The following is a 20,399-nucleotide window of genomic DNA, read 5'->3' on the forward strand; positions in this document are numbered from 1 at the left end:
TAATGGCTAGTCTTATTGTCCTTCGTTTGGGGGGGGGTTGTGTAGGAAAGTACCATCTTGCCTTGCATGTTACCCCCATTTTTCACTGTATATATGTTGTTTTAGTTGTATGTGTCACTGGGACCCTGGTAACCCAGGGCCCCAGTGCTCATAAGTGTGCCTGAATGTGTTACCTGTGTAGTGACTAACTGTCTCACTGAGGCTCTGCTAATCAGAACCTCAGTGGTTATGCTCTCTCATTTCTTTCCAAATTGTCACTGACAGGCTAGTGACCATTTTTACCAATTTACATTGGCTTACTGGAACACCCTTATAATTCCCTAGTATATGGTACTGAGGTACCCAGGGTATTGGGGTTCCAGGAGATCCCTATGGGCTGCAGCATTTCTTTTGCCACCCATAGGGAGCTCTAACAATTCTTACACAGGCCTGCCACTGCAGCCTGAGTGAAATAACGTCCACGTTATTTCACAGCCATTTTACACTGCACTTAAGTAACTTATAAGTCACCTATATGTCTAACCTTTACCTGGTAAAGGTTAGGTGCAAAGTTACTTAGTGTGAGGGCACCCTGGCACTAGCCAAGGTGCCCCCACATTGTTCAGGGCCAATTCACTGAACTTTGTGAGTGCGGGGACACCATTACACGTGTGCACTACATATAGGTCACTACCTATATGTAGCTTCACCATGGTAACTCCGAATATGGCCATGTAACATGTCTATGATCATGGAATTGCCCCCTCTATGCCATCCTGGCATTGTTGGTACAATTCCATGATCCCAGTGGTCTGTAGCACAGACCCTGGTACTGCCAGACTGCCCTTCCTGGGGTTTCTCTGCAGCTGCTGCTGCTGCCAACCCCTCAGACAGGCAGCTGCCCTCCTGGGGTCCAGCCAGGCCTAGCCCAGGATGGCAGAACAAAGAACTTCCTCTGAGAGAGGGTGTGACACCCTCTCCCTTTGGAAAATGGTGTGAAGGCAGGGGAGGAGTAGCCTCCCCCAGCCTCTGGAAATGCTTTGTTGGGCACAGATGTGCCCAATTCTGCATAAGCCAGTCTACACCGGTTCAGGGACCCCTTAGCCCCTGCTCTGGCGCGAAACTGGACAAAGGAAAGGGGAGTGACCACTCCCCTGACCTGCACCTCCCCTGGGAGGTGTCCAGAGCTCCTCCAGTGTGCTCCAGACCTCTGCCATCTTGGAAACAGAGGTGCTGCTGGCACACTGGACTGCTCTGAGTGGCCAGTGCCACCAGGTGACGTCAGAGACTCCTTGTGATAGGCTCCTTCAGGTGTTAGTAGCCTTTCCTCTCTCCTAGGTAGCCAAACCCTCTTTTCTGGCTATTTAGGGTCTCTGTCTCTGGGGAAACTTCAGATAACGAATGCATGAGCTCAGCCGAGTTCCTCTGCATCTCCCTCTTCACCTTCTGATAAGGAATCGACCGCTGACCGCGCTGGAAGCCTGCAAACCTGCAACATAGTAGCAAAGACGACTACTGCAACTCTGTAACGCTGATCCTGCCGCCTTCTCGACTGTTTTCCTGCTTGTGCATGCTGTGGGGGTAGTCTGCCTCCTCTCTGCACCAGAAGCTCCGAAGAAATCTCCCGTGGGTCGACGGAATCTTCCCCCTGCAACCGCAGGCACCGAAAAGCTGCATTACCGGTCCCTTGGGTCTCCTCTCAGCACGACGAGCGAGGTCCCTCGAATCCAGCGACACCGTCCAAGTGACCCCCACAGTCCAGTGACTCTTCAGCCCAAGTTTGGTGGAGGTAAGTCCTTGCCTCACCTCGCTGGGCTGCATTGCTGGGAACCGCGACTTTGCAAGCTTCTCCGGCCCCTGTGCACTTCCGGCGGAAATCCTTCGTGCACAGCCAAGCCTGGGTCCACGGCACTCTAACCTGCATTGCACGACTTTCTAAGTTGGTCTCCGGCGACGTGGGACTCCTTTGTGCAACTTCGGCGAGCACCGTTTCACGCATCCTCGTAGTGCCTGTTTCTGGCACTTCTCCGGGTGCTACCTGCTTCAGTGAGGGCTCTTTGTCTTGCTCGACGTCCCCTCTCTCTGCAGGTCCAATTTGCGACCTCCTGGTCCCTCCTGGGCCCCAGCAGCGTCCAAAAACGCCAAACGCACGATTTGCGTGTAGCAAGGCTTGTTGGCGTCCATCCGGCGGGAAAACACTTCTGCACGACTCTCCAAGGCGTGGGGGATCCATCCTCCAAAGGGGAAGTCTCTAGCCCTTGTCGTTCCTGCAGTATTCACAGTTCTTCAGCCTAGTAAGAGCTTCTTTGCACCAACCGCTGGCATTTCTTGGGCATCTGCCCATCTCCGAGCTGCTTGTGACTTCTGGACTTGGTCCCCTTGTTCCACAGGTACCCTCAGTCAGGAATCCATCGTTGTTGCATTGCTGATTTGTGTTTTCCTTGCATTCTCCCTCTAACACGACTATTTTGTCCTTAGGGGAACTTTGGTGCACTTTGCACTCACTTTTCAGGGTCTTGGGGAGGGTTATTTTGCTAACTCTCACTATTTTCTAATAGTCCCAGCGACCCTCTACAAGGTCACATAGGTTTGGGGTCCATTCGTGGTTCGCATTCCACTTTTGGAGTATATGGTTTGTGTTGCCCCTATCCCTATGTTTCCCCATTGCATCCTATTGTAACTATACATTGTTTGCACTGTTTTCTAAGACTATACTGCATATTTTTGCTATTGTGTATATATATCTTGTGTATATTTCCTATCCTCTCACTGAGGGTACACTCTAAGATACTTTGGCATATTGTCATAAAAATAAAGTACCTTTATTTTTAGTATAACTGTGTATTGTGTTTTCTTATGATATTGTGCATATGACACTAGGTGGTACTGTAGTAGCTTCACACGTCTCCTAGTTCAGCCTGAGCTGCTTTGCTAAGCTACCATTATCTATCAGCCTAAGCTGCTAGACACCCTATACACTAATAAGGGATAACTGGGCCTGGTGCAAGGTGCAAGTACCCCTTGGTACTCACTACAAGCCAGTCCAGCCTCCTACAGTGAGACAGTTAGTCACTACACAGGTAACACATTCAGGCACACTTATGAGCACTGGGGCCCTGGGTTACCAGGGTCCCAGTGACACATACAACTAAAACAACATATATACAGTGAAAAATGGGGGTAACATGCCAGGCAAGATGGTACTTTCCTACACAACCCCCCCCCAAACGAAGGACAATAAGACTAGCCATTACCTGATGAGTCTTCATTGTCTAAGCGGAAATATCTGGAGAGTCCATCTGCATTGGAGTGGCTACTCCCAGGTCTATGTTCCACTGTATAGTCCATTCCCTGTAGGGATATGGACCACCTCAACAATTTAGGATTTTCACCTTTCATTTGTTTTAGCCAAAGTAGAGGTTTGTGGTCTGTCTGAACAATGAAGTGAGTGCCAAACAGGTATGGCCTCAACTTCTTCAGAGCCCAGACCACAGCAAAGGCCTCCCTCTCAATGGCAGACCAACGCTTTTCTCTAGGGGTCAACCTTCTACTAATAAAAGCAACAGGTTGATCCTGGCCCTCAGAATTAAGTTGTGATAGGACTGCCCCTACTCCTAATTCAGATGCATCAGTTTGGACATAGAATTTTTTAGAGTAACAAGGGCTTTTCAGGACAGGTGCAGAGCACATGGCCTGCTTCAGCTCCTCAAAAGCTTTCTGACAGTTTGCTGTCCATAATACCTTTTTAGGCATTTTCTTGGATGTGAGGTCATTAAGAGGGGCTGCAATGGAGCCATAGTTCTTAATGAACCTCCTGTAATACCCAGTGAGGCCTAGGAAGGCTCTCACCTGAGTCTGAGTGGTAGGGGGAACCCAATCAATAATAGTTTGGATTTTCCCCTGAAGTGGTGCAATCTGTTCCCCACCAACAAGGTGTCCCAGATAAACCACTTTACCCTGCCCTATCTGGCACTTTGAAGCCTTGATAGTGAGGCCTGCCTTTTGCAGAGCCTCCAAAACTTTCCAAAGGTGGACCAGGTGATCATCCCAGCTGGAGCTAAAGACAGCTATATCATCCAAATATGCTGCACTGAAAGCTTCCAGCCCTTGCAGGACTGTGTTCACCAACCTCTGAAAAGTGGCAGGTGCATTTTTCAAACCAAACGGCATTACAGTAAACTGGTAATGTCCTCCAATGGTAGAAAATGCAGTCTTAGGTTTAGCATCTTCTGACAATTTGATCTGCCAATACCCTGCAGTCAAATCAAAAGTGCTTAGATACTTGGCAGATGCCAGTGTATCTATGAGCTCATCTGCCCTGGGTATAGGGTGAGCATCAGTTTTGGTTACCAAGTTGAGACCTCTATAGTCTACACAAAACCTCATTTCCTTCTTTCCATCTTTAGAATTGGGTTTTGGTACCAGTACCACAGGAGAAGCCCATGGACTGTCAGAGTGCTCAACCACTCCTAGTTCCAACATTTTCTGAACTTCTTGCTTTATGCAGTCCCTGACATGGTCAGGCTGCCTATAGATCTTACTTTTGACAGGTAAACTGTCTCCAGTATCTATAGTGTGCTCACACCAAGAAGTGGTGCCTGGCACAATGGAGAAGAGTTCTGAAAATTGTCCTAGGAAATTTATGCAATTATCTTTCTGCTCAGCAGTAAGACAATCAGCCAAAACTACACCTTCTACAAGAGCATCTTGTTCTGTGGAAGAGAAGAGATCAGGTAGAGGATCACTGTCTTCTTCCTGTCCCTCATCTGTTGCCATGAGCAGGGTGAGATCAGCCCTGTCATAGTAGGGTTTCAGGCGGTTGACATGGAGCACCCTAAGGGGACTCCTGGCAGTGCCTAAGTCAACCAAGTAGGTGACTTCACCCTTCTTTTCAACAATTGTGTGGGGTCCACTCCATTTATCTTGGAGTGCTCTTGGGGCCACAGGCTCCAAGACCCACACTTTCTGCCCTGGTTGGTACTGAACCAAAACAGCCTTCTGATCATGCCATTGCTTCTGGAGCTCTTGGCTGGCCTGAAGGTTTTTACTGGCCTTTTTCATGTACTCAGCCATCCTTGATCTGAGGCCAAGTACATAATCCACAATATCCTGCTTAGGAGCTTTTAAAGGTTGTTCCCAACCCTCCTTTACAAGTGTGAGTGGACCCCTAACAGGGTGTCCAAAAAGAAGTTCAAAGGGGCTGAAGCCCACTCCTTTCTGGGGTACCTCCCTGTAGGCAAAAAGGAGGCATGGTAGAAGGATATCCCATCTCCTGCGGAGTTTTTCAGGGAGTCCCATAATCATGCCTTTGAGAGTTTTATTAAATCTCTCTACCAGTCCATTTGTTTGTGGATGATAGGGTGTTGTGAACTTGTAAGTTACACCACACTCCTTCCACATGGCCTTTAAGTATGCAGACATGAAATTGCTTCCTCTGTCTGATACTACTTCCTTTGGGAAGCCCACTCTGGAAAATATTCCCAGGAGGGCCTTTGCCACTGCAGGAGCTGTAGTGGTCCTTAAAGGAATAGCTTCAGGATATCTTGTGGCATGGTCCACTACCACTAAGATAAACCTATTGCCTGAAGCAGTAGGAGGGTCAAGGGGGCCAACTATGTCAACCCCTACCCTTTCAAAGGGAACCCCAACCACAGGCAGTGGGATAAGGGGTGCCTTTGGAGTGCCACCTGTCTTGCCACTGGCTTGACAGGTTTCACAGGACTTACAAAATTCCTTTGTGTCCTCAGACATCCTAGGCCAATGAAACAATGGTACCAATCTGTCCCAAGTTTTCACTTGACCCAGGTGCCCAGCTAGGGGAATGTCATGTGCCAGTGTTAGGAGGAACTTTCTGTACTCCTGAGGAATCACTAATCTCCTGGCAGCTCCAGGTTTAGGATCCCTATGCTCAGTGTACAAGAGGTTGTCCTCCCAGTAAACTCTGTGAGAGTCACTGACATCCCCATTAGCCTGTTTGACAGCTTGCTGTCTGAGACCCTCTAATGTGGGACAGGTGTGCTGTGCCACACTCAGCTCCTCTCTGGCAGGCCCCCCTTCACCCAAAAGCTCAGCAGTGTCTGCTTCCAGCTCCTCTGGTGTAGGTTCTGCACAGGGAGGGAATTCTTCTTCCTCAGAAGTAGAATCCACTGTAGAGGGAGGGATAGTAGGAAGTGGTTTGCTTCTACTAGCCCTAGCTTTAGGGAGCACTTGGTCCATTGTTCCAGGATCCAAGCTTCCCTGTCCTTTTTGCTTTTTGGCCTGAGCCCTTGTCAAAGCAAAAATATGCTCTGGGATGCCCAGCATTGCTGCATGGGCCTCCAACTCCACATCTGACCAAGCTGATGTCTCCAAATCATTCCCTAATAGACAGTCTACAGGTAAATCTGAAGCTACCACAACTTTCTTTGGACCAGTTACCCCCCCCCAGTTGAGATTTACAACAGCCATGGGGTGGCTTTGTGTTATGTTGTGAGCATCGGTTACTTGGTACTGGTGTCCAAGTATGTGTTGTTCAGGGTGCACCAGTTTCTCAATCACCATTGTGACACTGGCACCTGTGTCCCTGTAGGCCTGGACCTCAACACCATTTATTAGGGTTAGTTGCTTGTACTTCTCCAAGTTATGGGGGCAAGCAACCAAAGTGGCTAAATCAATAGCCCCTTCAGAGACTAAAGTAGCCTCTGTGGTCTCCCTAATCAGACCAACCCCAACTAAATTACCAAAAGTGAGCCCAGCTACTCCCTTGGATTGGCTATTAGTAGGTTTGCTCCCACCACCACTGCTATTAGTAGGGACACTAGGTGTAGCAGTAGGGGTTGTAGTGGTAGGAGCTGTGGTGCCTTTCTTTGGACAACTGGGATCTGTTGTCCAATGGCCTTTTATTTTACATAAATAGCACCATGGTTTCTTTTCCTTGTTCTGATTAAAGGAGGATTTGGACCCACCACCCCCACCAGAGTGTTTTTGTGGGCCTGATGAAGACTCATTTTTAGATTTGTCCCCACCCTTGTCAGAAGACTTACCATCCTTCTTTTTGTTGCCATCTTTGTCACCCCCTGTATGAACTTTTCTGTTCACTCTTGTTCTGACCCATTTGTCTGCCTTCTTTCCCAATTCTTGGGGAGAGGTCAGATCAGAGTCCACCAAGTACTGGTGCAACAAATCAGACACACAATTATTAAGAATATGCTCTCTCAGGATCAAGTTATACAGGCTGTCATAATCAGTAACTTTACTGCCATGTAACCACCCCTCCAAGGCCTTCACTGCCTGGTCAATGAAATCAACCCAGTCTTGTGAAGACTCCTTTTTGGTCTCTCTGAACTTTATCCTGTACTGTTCAGTGGTTAAGCCATAACCATCCAGGAGTGCATTCTTAAGAACTTGGAAATTATTAGCATCATTTTCTTTTACAGTAAGGAGCCTATCCCTACCTTTTCCAGTAAATGATAGCCATAGGAGAGCAGCCCACTGCTTTTGAGGGACATCCTGTACAGCACAGGCCCTCTCAAGTGCAGCAAACCACTTGTTAATGTCATCCCCCTCCTTATAAGGGGGAACTATCTTGTGCAGATTCCTGGAATCATGCTCTTTTGCAGGATGACTATGGGGAATACTGCTGCTGCCACCATGGGTTTCTAAACCCAACTTCTGTCTTTCCCTCTCTACTTCTAAAGACTGTCTATCCAAATCCAGCTGTTGCTTCTTGAGCTTCAGTCTGGTTTGTTCCACTCTCAATCTATTGAGCTCCCTTTCTAACAATCTGTCATCAGGGTGGGTGGGAGGGACATTTCTAGATACAGAGGTATGATGGGAATGAACAGAAGGAGACCTGTCCCTTACAGAGGGCACCCTAACAGCTTGGCTACCAGTATAATGTGGGAGCACACCATTAGTATGGTGTGATTCAACCTCTGTACCACCTATGCTAGACTGTCTAGTAATGGGCAGGCTGAGAAGTTTCTTTCCTGAACCTTTTCCTGGGGAAGTCCCTGGATCAGATTGAGAACCATTAGCTACTTTTTCTACAGATTGGGCACTTATGGCCTTATCCTGTACTCTAAGCATATTAATTAACAGTTCTAAGGAAGGATTCTTCCCTACACTCAAACCTCTCTCTATGCAGAGACTCCTTGCTCCTTTGCAGCTAAGGTGATCATATGCAAGTTTGGACAGTTCAACATTTTTTCCTGTGCCAGACATTTTTAGAGAGAGTTAAAGTGATAGAAAAAGAGAAAAAAGTTTTCAGAACTTTTTGGAAAGACAGAAAAAACTTTGTAAACTTTTAAGAACTTTTTGAAAGTTTAGGAGTACTTTTCAGCACTTAGAAAAGAGTGAAAAGAGGAAATGCAAAACTTTTTGGCTATGTGTATATACACTGACCTTGTTTTGTATATTTTTCTCTTATGAAAAGTACAATGACAAGAGTGGTAAGTAGTCTCAAGCACTTATCCCACCACTGCACAACCAATGTAGGAGGCTGGACTGGCTTGTAGTGAGTACCAAGGGGTACTTGCACCTTGCACCAGGCCCAGTTATCCCTTATTAGTGTATAGGGTGTCTAGCAGCTTAGGCTGATAGATAATGGTAGCTTAGCAGAGCAGCTTAGGCTGAACTAGGAGACGTGTGAAGCTACTACAGTACCACCTAGTGTCATATGCACAATATCATAAGAAAACACAATACACAGTTATACTAAAAATAAAGGTACTTTATTTTTATGACAATATGCCAAAGTATCTTAGAGTGTACCCTCAGTGAGAGGATAGGAAATATACACAAGATATATATACACAATAGCAAAAATATGCAGTATAGTCTTAGAAAACAGTGCAAACAATGTATAGTTACAATAGGATGCAATGGGGAAACATAGGGATAGGGGCAACACAAACCATATACTCCAAAAGTGGAATGCGAACCACGAATGGACCCCAAACCTATGTGACCTTGTAGAGGGTCGCTGGGACTATTAGAAAATAGTGAGAGTTAGCAAAATAACCCTCCCCAAGACCCTGAAAAGTGAGTGCAAAGTGCACCAAAGTTCCCCTAAGGACAAAATAGTCGTGTTAGAGGGAGAATGCAAGGAAAACACAAATCAGCAATGCAACAACGATGGATTCCTGACTGAGGGTACCTGTGGAACAAGGGGACCAAGTCCAAAAGTCACAAGCAGCTCGGAGATGGGCAGATGCCCAAGAAATGCCAGCGGTTGGTGCAAAGAAGCTCTTACTAGGCTGAAGAACTGTGAATACTGCAGGAACGACAAGGGCTAGAGACTTCCCCTTTGGAGGATGGATCCCCCACGCCTTGGAGAGTCGTGCAGAAGTGTTTTCCCGCCGGATGGACGCCAACAAGCCTTGCTACACGCAAATCGTGCGTTTGGCGTTTTTGGACGCTGCTGGGGCCCAGGAGGGACCAGGAGGTCACAAATTGGACCTGCAGAGAGAGGGGACGTCGAGCAAGACAAAGAGCCCTCACTGAAGCAGGTAGCACCCGGAGAAGTGCCAGAAACAGGCACTACGAGGATGCGTGAAACGGTGCTCGCCGAAGTTGCACAAAGGAGTCCCACGTCGCCGGAGACCAACTTAGAAAGTCGTGCAATGCAGGTTAGAGTGCCGTGGACCCAGGCTTGGCTGTGCACGAAGGATTTCCGCCGGAAGTGCACAGGGGCCGGAGTAGCTTGCAAAGTCGCGGTTCCCAGCAATGCAGCCCAGCGAGGTGAGGCAAGGACTTACCTCCACCAAACTTGGGCTGAAGAGTCACTGGACTGTGGGGGTCACTTGGACGGTGTCGCTGGATTCGAGGGACCTCGCTCGTCGTGCTGAGAGGAGACCCAAGGGACCGGTAATGCAGCTTTTTGGTGCCTGCGGTTGCAGGGGGAAGATTCCGTCGACCCACGGGAGATTTCTTCGGAGCTTCTGGTGCAGAGAGGAGGCAGACTACCCCCACAGCATGCACAAGCAGGAAAACAGTCGAGAAGGCGGCAGGATCAGCGTTACAGAGTTGCAGTAGTCGTCTTTGCTACTATGTTGCAGGTTTGCAGGCTTCCAGCGCGGTCAGCGGTCGATTCCTTATCAGAAGGTGAAGAGGGAGATGCAGAGGAACTCGGCTGAGCTCATGCATTCGTTATCTAAAGTTTCCCCAGAGACAGAGACCCTAAATAGCCAGAAAAGAGGGTTTGGCTACCTAGGAGAGAGGAAAGGCTACTAACACCTGAAGGAGCCTATCACAAGGAGTCTCTGACGTCACCTGGTGGCACTGGCCACTCAGAGCAGTCCAGTGTGCCAGCAGCACCTCTGTTTCCAAGATGGCAGAGGTCTGGAGCACACTGGAGGAGCTCTGGACACCTCCCAGGGGAGGTGCAGGTCAGGGGAGTGGTCACTCCCCTTTCCTTTGTCCAGTTTGGCGCCAGAGCAGGGGCTAAGGGGTCCCTGAACCGGTGTAGACTGGCTTATGCAGAATTGGGCACATCTGTGCCCAACAAAGCATTTCCAGAGGCTGGGGGAGGCTACTCCTCCCCTGCCTTCACACCATTTTCCAAAGGGAGAGGGTGTCACACCCTCTCTCAGAGGAAGTTCTTTGTTCTGCCATCCTGGGCCAGCCCTGGCTGGACCCCAGGAGGGCAGCTGCCTGTCTGAGGGGTTGGCAGCAGCAGCAGCTGCAGAGAAACCCCAGGAAGGGCAGTCTGGCAGTACCAGGGTCTGTGCTACAGACCACTGGGATCATGGAATTGTACCAACAATGCCAGGGTGGCATAGAGGGGGCAATTCCATGATCATAGACATGTTACATGGCCATATTCGGAGTTACCATGGTGAAGCTACATATAGGTAGTGACCTATATGTAGTGCACGCGTGTAATGGTGTCCCCGCACTCACAAAGTTCAGTGAATTGGCTCTGAACAATGTGGGGGCACCTTGGCTAGTGCCAGGGTGCCCTCACACTAAGTAACTTTGCACCTAACCTTTACCAGGTAAAGGTTAGACATATAGGTGACTTATAAGTTACTTAAGTGCAGTGTAAAATGGCTGTGAAATAACGTGGACGTTATTTCACTCAGGCTGCAGTGGCAGGCCTGTGTAAGAATTGTCAGAGCTCCCTATGGGTGGCAAAAGAAATGCTGCAGCCCATAGGGATCTCCTGGAACCCCAATACCCTGGGTACCTCAGTACCATATACTAGGGAATGATAAGGGTGTTCCAGTAAGCCAATGTAAATTGGTAAAAATGGTCACTAGCCTGTCAGTGACAATTTGGAAAGAAATGAGAGAGCATAACCACTGAGGTTCTGATTAGCAGAGCCTCAGTGAGACAGTTAGTCACTACACAGGTAACACATTCAGGCACACTTATGAGCACTGGGGCCCTGGGTTACCAGGGTCCCAGTGACACATACAACTAAAACAACATATATACAGTGAAAAATGGGGGTAACATGCCAGGCAAGATGGTACTTTCCTACAGTCCCTGAATCAGATTGGGAACTATTAGGTACTTTTTCAACAGATGGGGCACCTATGGCCTTATCCTGTTCTCTAAGCATATTAAGTAACAGTTCCAAGGAAGGATTCTTCCCTACACTCAAACCTCTCTCTATACAGAGACTCCTTGCTCTTTTCCAGCTAAGGTTGTCATATGCAAGTTTGGACAGATCAACACTTTGGCCTGTGCCAGACATTTTTTTGAGAGAGTTAAAGTGATAGAAAAAGAGAAAAAAGTTTTCAGAACTTTTTGGAAAGACAGAAAAAAACTTTTTAAACTTTTAAGAACTTTTTGAAAGTTTAGGAGTACTTTTCAGCACTTAGAAAAGAGTGAAAAGAGGAAATGCAAAACTTTTTGGCTATGTGTATATACACTGACCTTGTTTTGTATATTTTTCTCTTATGAAAAGTACAATGACAAGAGTGGTAAGTAGTCTCAAGCACTTATCCCACCACTGCACAACCAATGTAGGAGGTTGGACTGGCTTGTGGTGAGTACAAAGGGGTACTTGCACCTTGCACCAGGCCCAGTTATCCCTTATTAGTGTATAGGGTGTCTAGCAGCTTAGGCTGATAGATAATGGTAGCTTAGCAGAGCAGCTTGGGCTGAACTAGGAGACGTGTGAAGCTACTACAGTACCACTTAGTGTCATATGCACAATATCATAAGAAAACACAATACACAGTTATACTAAAAATAAAGGTACTTTATTTTTATGACAATATGCCAAAGTATCTTAGAGTGTACCCTCAGTGAGAGGATAGGAAATATACACAAGATATATATACACAATAGCAAAAATATGCAGTATAGTCTTAGAAAACAGTGCAAACAATGTATAGCTACAATAGGATGCAATGGGGAAACATAGGGATAGGGGCAACACAAACCATATACTCCAAAAGTGGAATGCGAACCACGAATGGACCCCAAACCTATGTGACCTTGTAGAGGGTCGCTGGGACTATTAGAAAATAGTGAGAGTTAGAAAAATAACCCTCCCCAAGACCCTGAAAAGTGAGTGCAAAGTGCACTAAAGTTCCCCTAAGGACAAAGTAGTCGTGTTAGAGGAATAATGCAGGAAAGACACAAACCAGCAATGCAACAACTGTGGATTTCCAATCTAGGGTACCTGTGGAACAAGGGGACCAAGTCCAAAAGTCACAAGCAAGTCGGAGATGGGCAGATGCCCAGGAAATGCCAGCTGCGGGTGCAAAGAAGCTTCGACTGGACAGAAGAAGCTGAGGTTTCTGCAGGAACGAAAAGGGCTAGAGACTTCCCCTTTGGTGGACGGATCCCTCTCGCCGTGGAGAGTCGTTGTGAGAAAGTAGCCTCTTTCTAGCCTTGTTACCCCCACTTTTGGCCTGTTTGTGAGTGTATGTCAGGGTGTTTGTCACTGTTTTCACTGTCTCACTGGGATCCTGATAACCAGGCCTCAGTGCTCATAGTGAAAACACTATGTTTTCAGTATGTTTGTTATGTGTCACTGGGATCCTGCTGGTCAGGACCCCAGTGCTCATAGGGTTGTGGCCTATATGTATGTGTCACTGGGACCCTGTCACAAAGGGCCCCAGTGCTCATAGGTGTGCATGTATATGTTCCCTGTGTGGTGCCTAACTGTCTCACTGAGGCTCTGCTAACCAGAACCTCAGTGGTTATGCTCTCTCATTACTTTCAAATTGTCACTAACAGGCTAGTGACCAATTTTACCAATTTAAATTGGCTTACTGGAACACCCTTATAATTCCCTAGTATATGGTACTGAGGTACCCAGGGTATTGGGGTTCCAGGAGATCCCTATGGGCTGCAGCATTTCTTTTGCCACCCATAGGGAGCTCTGACAATTCTTACACAGGCCTGCCACTGCAGCCTGAGTGAAATAACGTCCACGTTATTTCACAGCCATTTTACACTGCACTTAAGTAACTTATAAGTCACCTATATGTCTAACCTTTACCTGGTATAGGTTAGGTGCAAAGTTACTTAGTGTGTGGGCACCCTGGCACTAGCCAAGGTGCCCCCACATTGTTCAGAGCCAATTCACTGAACTTTGTGAGTGCGGGGACACCATTACACGCGTGCACTACATATAGGTCACTACCTATATGTAGCTTCACCATGGTAACTCCGAATATGGCCATGTAACATGTCTATGATCATGGAATTGCCCCCTCTATGCCATCCTGGCATAGTTGGCACAATCCCATGATCCCAGTGGTCTGTAGCACAGACCCTGGTACTGCCAAACTGCCCTTCCTGGGGTTTCACTGCAGCTGCTGCTGCTGCCAACCCCTCAGACAGGCAGCTGCCCTCCTGGGGTCCAGCCAGGCCTGGCCCAGGATGGCAGAACAAAGAACTTCCTCTGAGAGAGGGTGTGACACCCTCTCCCTTTGGAAAATGGTGTGAAGGCAGGGGAGGAGTAGCCTCCCCCAGCCTCTGGAAATGCTTTGTTGGGCACAGAGGTGCCCAATTCTGCATAAGCCAGTCTACACCGGTTCAGGGACCCCTTAGCCCCTACTCTGGCGCGAAACTGGACAAAGGAAAGGGGAGTGACCACTCCCCTGACCTGCACCTCCCCTGGGAGGTGTCCAGAGCTCCTCCAGTGTGCTCCAGACCTCTGCCATCTTGGAAACAGAGGTGCTGCTGGCACACTGGACTGCTCTGAGTGGCCAGTGCCACCAGGTGACGTCAGAGACTCCTGCTGATAGGCTCCTTCAGGTGTTAGTAGCCTATCCTCTCTCCTAGGTAGCCAAACCCTCTTTTCTGGCTATTTAGGGTCTCTGTCTCTGGGGAAACTTCAGATAACGAATGCATGAGCTCAGCCGAGTTCCTCTGCATCTCTCTCTTCACCTTCTGATAAGGAAACGACCGCTGACCGCGCTGGAAGCCTGCAAACCTGCAACATAGTAGCAAAGACGACTACTGCAACTCTGTAACGCTGATCCTGCCGCCTTCTCGACTGTTTTCCTGCTTGTGCATGCTGTGGGGGTAGCCTGCCTCCTCTCTGCACCAGAAGCTCCGAAGAAATCTCCCGTGGGTCGACGGAATCTTCCCCCTGCAACCGCAGGCACCAAAAAGCTGCATCACCGGTCCCTTGGGTCTCCTCTCAGCACGACGAGCGAGGTCCCTCGAATCCAGCGACTCTGTCCAAGTGACCCCCACAGTCCAGTGACTCTTCAGCCCAAGTTTGGTGGAGGTAAGTCCTTGCCTCACCTCGCTGGGCTGCATTGCTGGGAACCGCGACTTTGCAGCTACTCCGGCCCCTGTGCACTTCCGGCGGAAATCCTTTGTGCACAGCCAAGCCTGGGTCCACGGCACTCTAACCTGCATTGCACGACTTTCTAAGTTGGTCTCCGGCGACGTGGGACTCCTTTGTGCAACTTCGGCGAGCACCGTTTCACGCATCCTCGTAGTGCCTGTTTCTGGCACTTCTCCGGGTGCTACCTGCTTCAGTGAGGGCTCTTTGTCTTGCTCGACGTCCCCTCTCTCTTCAGGTCCAATTTGCGACCTCCTGGTCCCTCCTGGGCCCCGGCAGCGTCCAAAAACGCCAAACGCACGATTTGCGACTAGCAAGGCTTGTTGGCGTCCTTCCGGCGGGAAAACACTTCTGCACGACTCTCCAAGGCGAGAGGGATCCGTCCACCAAAGGGGAAGTCTCTAGCCCTTTTCGTTCCTGCAGAAACCTCAGCTTCTTCTGTCCGGTCGAAGCTTCTTTGCACCCGCAGCTGGCATTTCCTGGGCATCTGCCCATCTCCGACTTGCTTGTGACTTTTGGACTTGGTCCCCTTGTTCCACAGGTACCCTAGATTGGAAATCCACAGTTGTTGCATTGCTGGTTTGTGTCTTTCCTGCATTATTCCTCTAACACGACTTATTTGTCCTTAGGGGAACTTTAGTGCACTTTGCACTCACTTTTCAGGGTCTTGGGGAGGGTTATTTTTCTAACTCTCACTATTTTCTAATAGTCCCAGCGACCCTCTACAAGGTCACATAGGTTTGGGGTCCATTCGTGGTTCGCATTCCACTTTTGGAGTATATGGTTTGTGTTGCCCCTATCCCTATGTTTCCCCATTGCATCCTATTGTAACTATACATTGTTTGCACTGTTTTCTAAGACTATACTGCATATTTTTGCTATTGTGTATATATATCTTGTGTATATTTCCTATCCTCTCACTGAGGGTACACTCTAAGATACTTTGGCATATTGTCATAAAAATAAAGTACCTTTATTTTTAGTATAACTGTGTATTGTGTTTTCTTATGATATTGTGCATATGACACTAAGTGGTACTGTAGTAGCTTCACACGTCTCCTAGTTCAGCCTAAGCTGCTCTGCTAAGCTACCATTATCTATCAGCCTAAGCTGCTAGACACCCTATACACTAATAAGGGATAACTGGGCCTGGTGCAAGGTGCAAGTACCCCTTGGTACTCACTACAAGCCAGTCCAGCCTCCTACATTGGTTGTGCAGTGGTGGGATAAGTGCTTGAGACTACTTACCACTCTTGTCATTGTACTTTTCATAAGAGAAAAATATACAAAACAAGGTCAGTGTATATACACATAGCCAAAAAGTTTTGCATTTGCCTCTTTTCACTCTTTTCTAAGTGCAGAAAAGTACTTCTAAACTTTCAAAAAGTTCTTAAAAAGTTTAAAAAGTTTTTTTCTGTCTTTCCAAAAAGTTCTGAAAACTTTTTTCTCTTTTTCTATCACTTTAACTCTCTCTAAAAAATGTCTGGCACAGGACAAAGTGTTGATCTGTCCAAACTTGCATATGACAACCTTAGCTGGAAAAGAGCAAGGAGTCTCTGTATAGAGAGAGGTTTGAGTGTAGGGAAGAATCCTGCCTTGGAACTATTACTTAACATGCTTAGAGAACAGGATAAGGCCAGAGGTGCCCCATCTGTTGAAAAAGTACCTAATAGTTCCCAATCTGATTCAGGGACTCCCCCAGGAAAAGATTCAGGAAAGAAACTTCCTAGCCTGCCCATTACTAGACAATCTAGCATAGATGGTAATGATGATGAGCCACACCAAAGAAATAGTGTTGTCTCACATCATAGCAAAAGCATTTATTCTCACCATACTGGTAGTAATGTTTCTGTAAACCAAGCTGTTAAGTTGGCTTCTGTAAGGGACAGGTCTCCTTCTGTTCATTCCCATCATAGCTCTGTTTCTAGAAATGTCCCTCCCACCAACCCTGATGACAGAATGTTAGAGAGGGAACTCAATAAGTTGAGGGTGGAACAAACCAGACTGAAGCTTAAAAAGCAACAGCTGGATTTGGATAGACAGTCTTTTGAATTAGAGAAGGAAAGACAGAAGTTGGGTTTAGATACCCATGGTGGCAGCAGCAGTATTCCCCATAGTCATCCTGCAAAAGAGCATGATTCCAGGAATCTGCACAAGATAGTTCCCCCTTATAAGGAGGGGGATGACATTAACAAGTGGTTTGCTGCACTTGAGAGGGCCTGTGTTGTACAGGATGTCCCTCAAAGGCAGTGGGCTGCTATCCTATGGCTATCATTTAGTGGAAAAGGTAGGGATAGGCTCCTTACTGTGAAAGAAAATGATGCTAATAATTTCCAAGTTCTTAAGAATGCACTCCTGGATGGTTATGGCTTAACCACTGAACAGTACAGGATAAAGTTCAGAGAGACCAAAAAGGAGTCTTCACAAGACTGGGTTGATTTCATTGACCATTCAGTGAAGGCCTTGGAGGGGTGGTTACATGGCAGTAAAGTTACTGATTATGAAAGCCTGTATAACACAATCCTGAGAGAGCATATACTTAATAATTGTGTGTCTGATTTGTTGCACCAGTACCTGGTAGACGCTGATCTGACCTCTCCCCAAGAATTGGGAAAGAAGGCAGACAAATGGGTCAGAACAAGGGTGAACAGAAAAGTTCATACAGGGGGTGACAAAGATGGCAATAAGAAGAAAGATGGTGAAAAATCTCAAGATAAGCATGGGGATAAGGGTAAAACCAAAGATCCCACTTCAAATCTTAAACACTCTTCAGAGGGTGGGGATAAAACAAATTCTTCCTCTTCTTCCCAACCTGCACACATTAAAAAGCCTTGGTGCTTTGTGTGTAAAAATAGAGGCCATAGGCCAGGGGATAAGTCCTGCCCAGGTAAAGCCCCTGAGCCTACCACCACTAATACATCAAGCTCTAGTGCCCCTAGCAGTAGTGGTACTAGTGGTGGGACTGCTGGCAACAGTCAAGCAAAGGGTGTAGTTGGGTTCACTTATGGGTCCATAGTGGAAACTGATGTCATCAGTCCCAAGACAGTTTCTGTCACACCTAGTGGCATTGGCCTTGCCACACTGGCTGCTTGTCCCCTTACAATGGATAAGTACAGGCAGACAGTTTCAATAAATGGTGTTGAGGCCTTGGCCTACAGGGACACAGGTGCCAGTTTCACTTTGGTGACTGAAAACCTAGTGCACCCTGATCAACACATCATTGGACAACAGTATAAGATTATTGATGTCCATAACTCCACTAAGTTTCTTCCCTTAGCTATAATTCAGTTTAGTTGGGGTGGAGTTACTGGCCCTAAGCAGGTGGTGGTATCACCTAGCTTACCTGTAGACTGTCTCTTAGGTAATGACCTAGAGGCCTCAGGTTGGGCTAATGTAGAGTTTTATGCCCATGCAGCCATGCTGGGCATCCCTGAGGAATTGTTCCCTCTCATTTCTACTGAAATGAAAAAGCAAAGGAGAGAAGGCCTCCTGCCCAGGTAAAGCCCCTGAGCCTACCACCACTAATACATCAAGCTCTAGTGCCCCTAGCAGTAGTGGTACTAGTGGTGGGACTGCTGGCAACAGTCAAGCAAAGGGTGTAGTTGGGTTCACTTATGGGTCCATAGTGGAAACTGATGTCATCAGTCCCAAGACAGTTTCTGTCACACCTAGTGGCATTGGCCTTGCCACACTGGCTGCTTGTCCCCTTACAATGGATAAGTACAGGCAGACAGTTTCAATAAATGGTGTTGAGGCCTTGGCCTACAGGGACACAGGTGCCAGTTTCACTTTGGTGACTGAAAACCTAGTGCACCCTGATCAACACATCATTGGACAACAGTATAAGATTATTGATGTCCATAACTCCACTAAGTTTCTTCCCTTAGCTATAATTCAGTTTAGTTGGGGTGGAGTTACTGGCCCTAAGCAGGTGGTGGTATCACCTAGCTTACCTGTAGACTGTCTCTTAGGTAATGACCTAGAGGCCTCAGGTTGGGCTGATGTAGAGTTTTATGCCCATGCAGCCATGCTGGGCATCCCTGAGGAATTGTTCCCTCTCATTTCTACTGAAATGAAAAAGCAAAGGAGAGAAGGCCTGAAAACTCAGGAACCCTCTCCATCAACAGGTAAAAAGGGTATCACAGTATCCCCTAACCACCCTACCATTCAGGATACCATTCCTGTGGTGGGAGAAACCTCTCCTGGGGTGGCACCTGTTCCAAGGGAATCATCAGTTGGCAAAACGGTACTCCCTGAGGTGGAAGTACCTCTCTGTGGGATAACTAACATTGGTGAGAAAAAGAGCACCATTTTAGTTAACATGGAGCATCCCTCCAACCCTCCCAGAGAAACTTTAGTTCAGAAACTCTGCACTGCCTCACAACACTTAGGACAGCATCCCTGCCCTAGTGTGGAGCTGATAGGACAGCATCCCTGCCCTGCTCCAACCCAAGAGAAACAGCATCCCTGTTCTCTCTTACAGCCATATGGACAAAGTTTTTGCCCAGCTATGGCTTTTCTGAGACAGCATCCCTGTCTGGCATTTCCATCACTACAAATAGGTTCAGTGGACAATTCCCACTGCTCTAAACTAAAACTTACTGATAGAAACTCTGAAAATACATCTTCACATTGTTACTTAGCTAAAAAACTTCAAACAGGGTGGTTTACATCCCCACAGGGAAGTAACCATATAGTGGATGATAAAGGGAGTAACCAGTCTATTGCAGAGCTACTCTCTACTTATCACCACTTAGACAATAAAGTCTCAACTGGCCAAGGTTAGCCTTATTGTCCTTCGTTTGGGGGGGGGTTGTGTGAGAAAGTAGCCTCTTTCTAGCCTTGTTACCCCCACTTTTGGCCTGTTTGTGAGTGTATGTCAGGGTGTTTGTCACTGTTTTCACTGTCTCACTGGGATCCTGATAACCAGGCCTCAGTGCTCATAGTGAAAACACTATGTTTTCAGTATGTTTGTTATGTGTCACTGGGATCCTGCTGGTCAGGACCCCAGTGCTCATAGGGTTGTGGCCTATATGTATGTGTCACTGGGACCCTGTCACACAGGGCCCCAGTGCTCATAGGTGTGCATGTATATGTTCCCTGTGTGGTGCCTAACTGTCTCACTGAGGCTCTGCTAACCAGAACCTCAGAGGTTATGCTCTCTCATTACTTTCAAATTGTCACTAACAGGCTAGTGACCAATTTTACCAATTTACATTGGCTTACTGGAACACCCTTATAATTCCCTAGTATATGGTACTGAGGTACCCAGGGTATTGGGGTTCCAGGAGATCCCTATGGGCTGCAGCATTTCTTTTGCCACCCATAGGGAGCTCTGACAATTCTTACACAGGCCTGCCACTGCAGCCTGAGTGAAATAACGTCCACGTTATTTCACAGCCATTTTACACTGCACTTAAGTAACTTATAAGTCACCTATATGTCTAACCTTTACCTGGTAAAGGTTAGGTGCAAAGTTACTTAGTGTGTGGGCACCCTGGCACTAGCCAAGGTGCCCCCACATTGTTCAGAGCCAATTCACTGAACTTTGTGAGTGCGGGGACACCATTACACGCGTGCACTACATATAGGTCACTACCTATATGTAGCTTCACCATGGTAACTCCGAATATGGCCATGTAACATGTCTATGATCATGGAATTGCCCCCTCTATGCCAT

General features: G+C 47.5%; 1 protein-coding gene across 1 annotated transcript in view; it reads right to left on the bottom strand.

Moving 5' to 3' along the window:
• TTC16 (tetratricopeptide repeat domain 16) overlaps window positions 1-20,399 on the bottom strand; it is a 253,336-nt gene that overhangs the window by 210,411 nt on the left and 22,526 nt on the right. The gene's annotated exons all lie outside the window — the stretch shown is intronic.

Source organism: Pleurodeles waltl, chromosome 6 (genome assembly GCF_031143425.1).
Source record: "Pleurodeles waltl isolate 20211129_DDA chromosome 6, aPleWal1.hap1.20221129, whole genome shotgun sequence".
Classification (NCBI taxonomy): Eukaryota; Metazoa; Chordata; class Amphibia; order Caudata; family Salamandridae; genus Pleurodeles; species Pleurodeles waltl.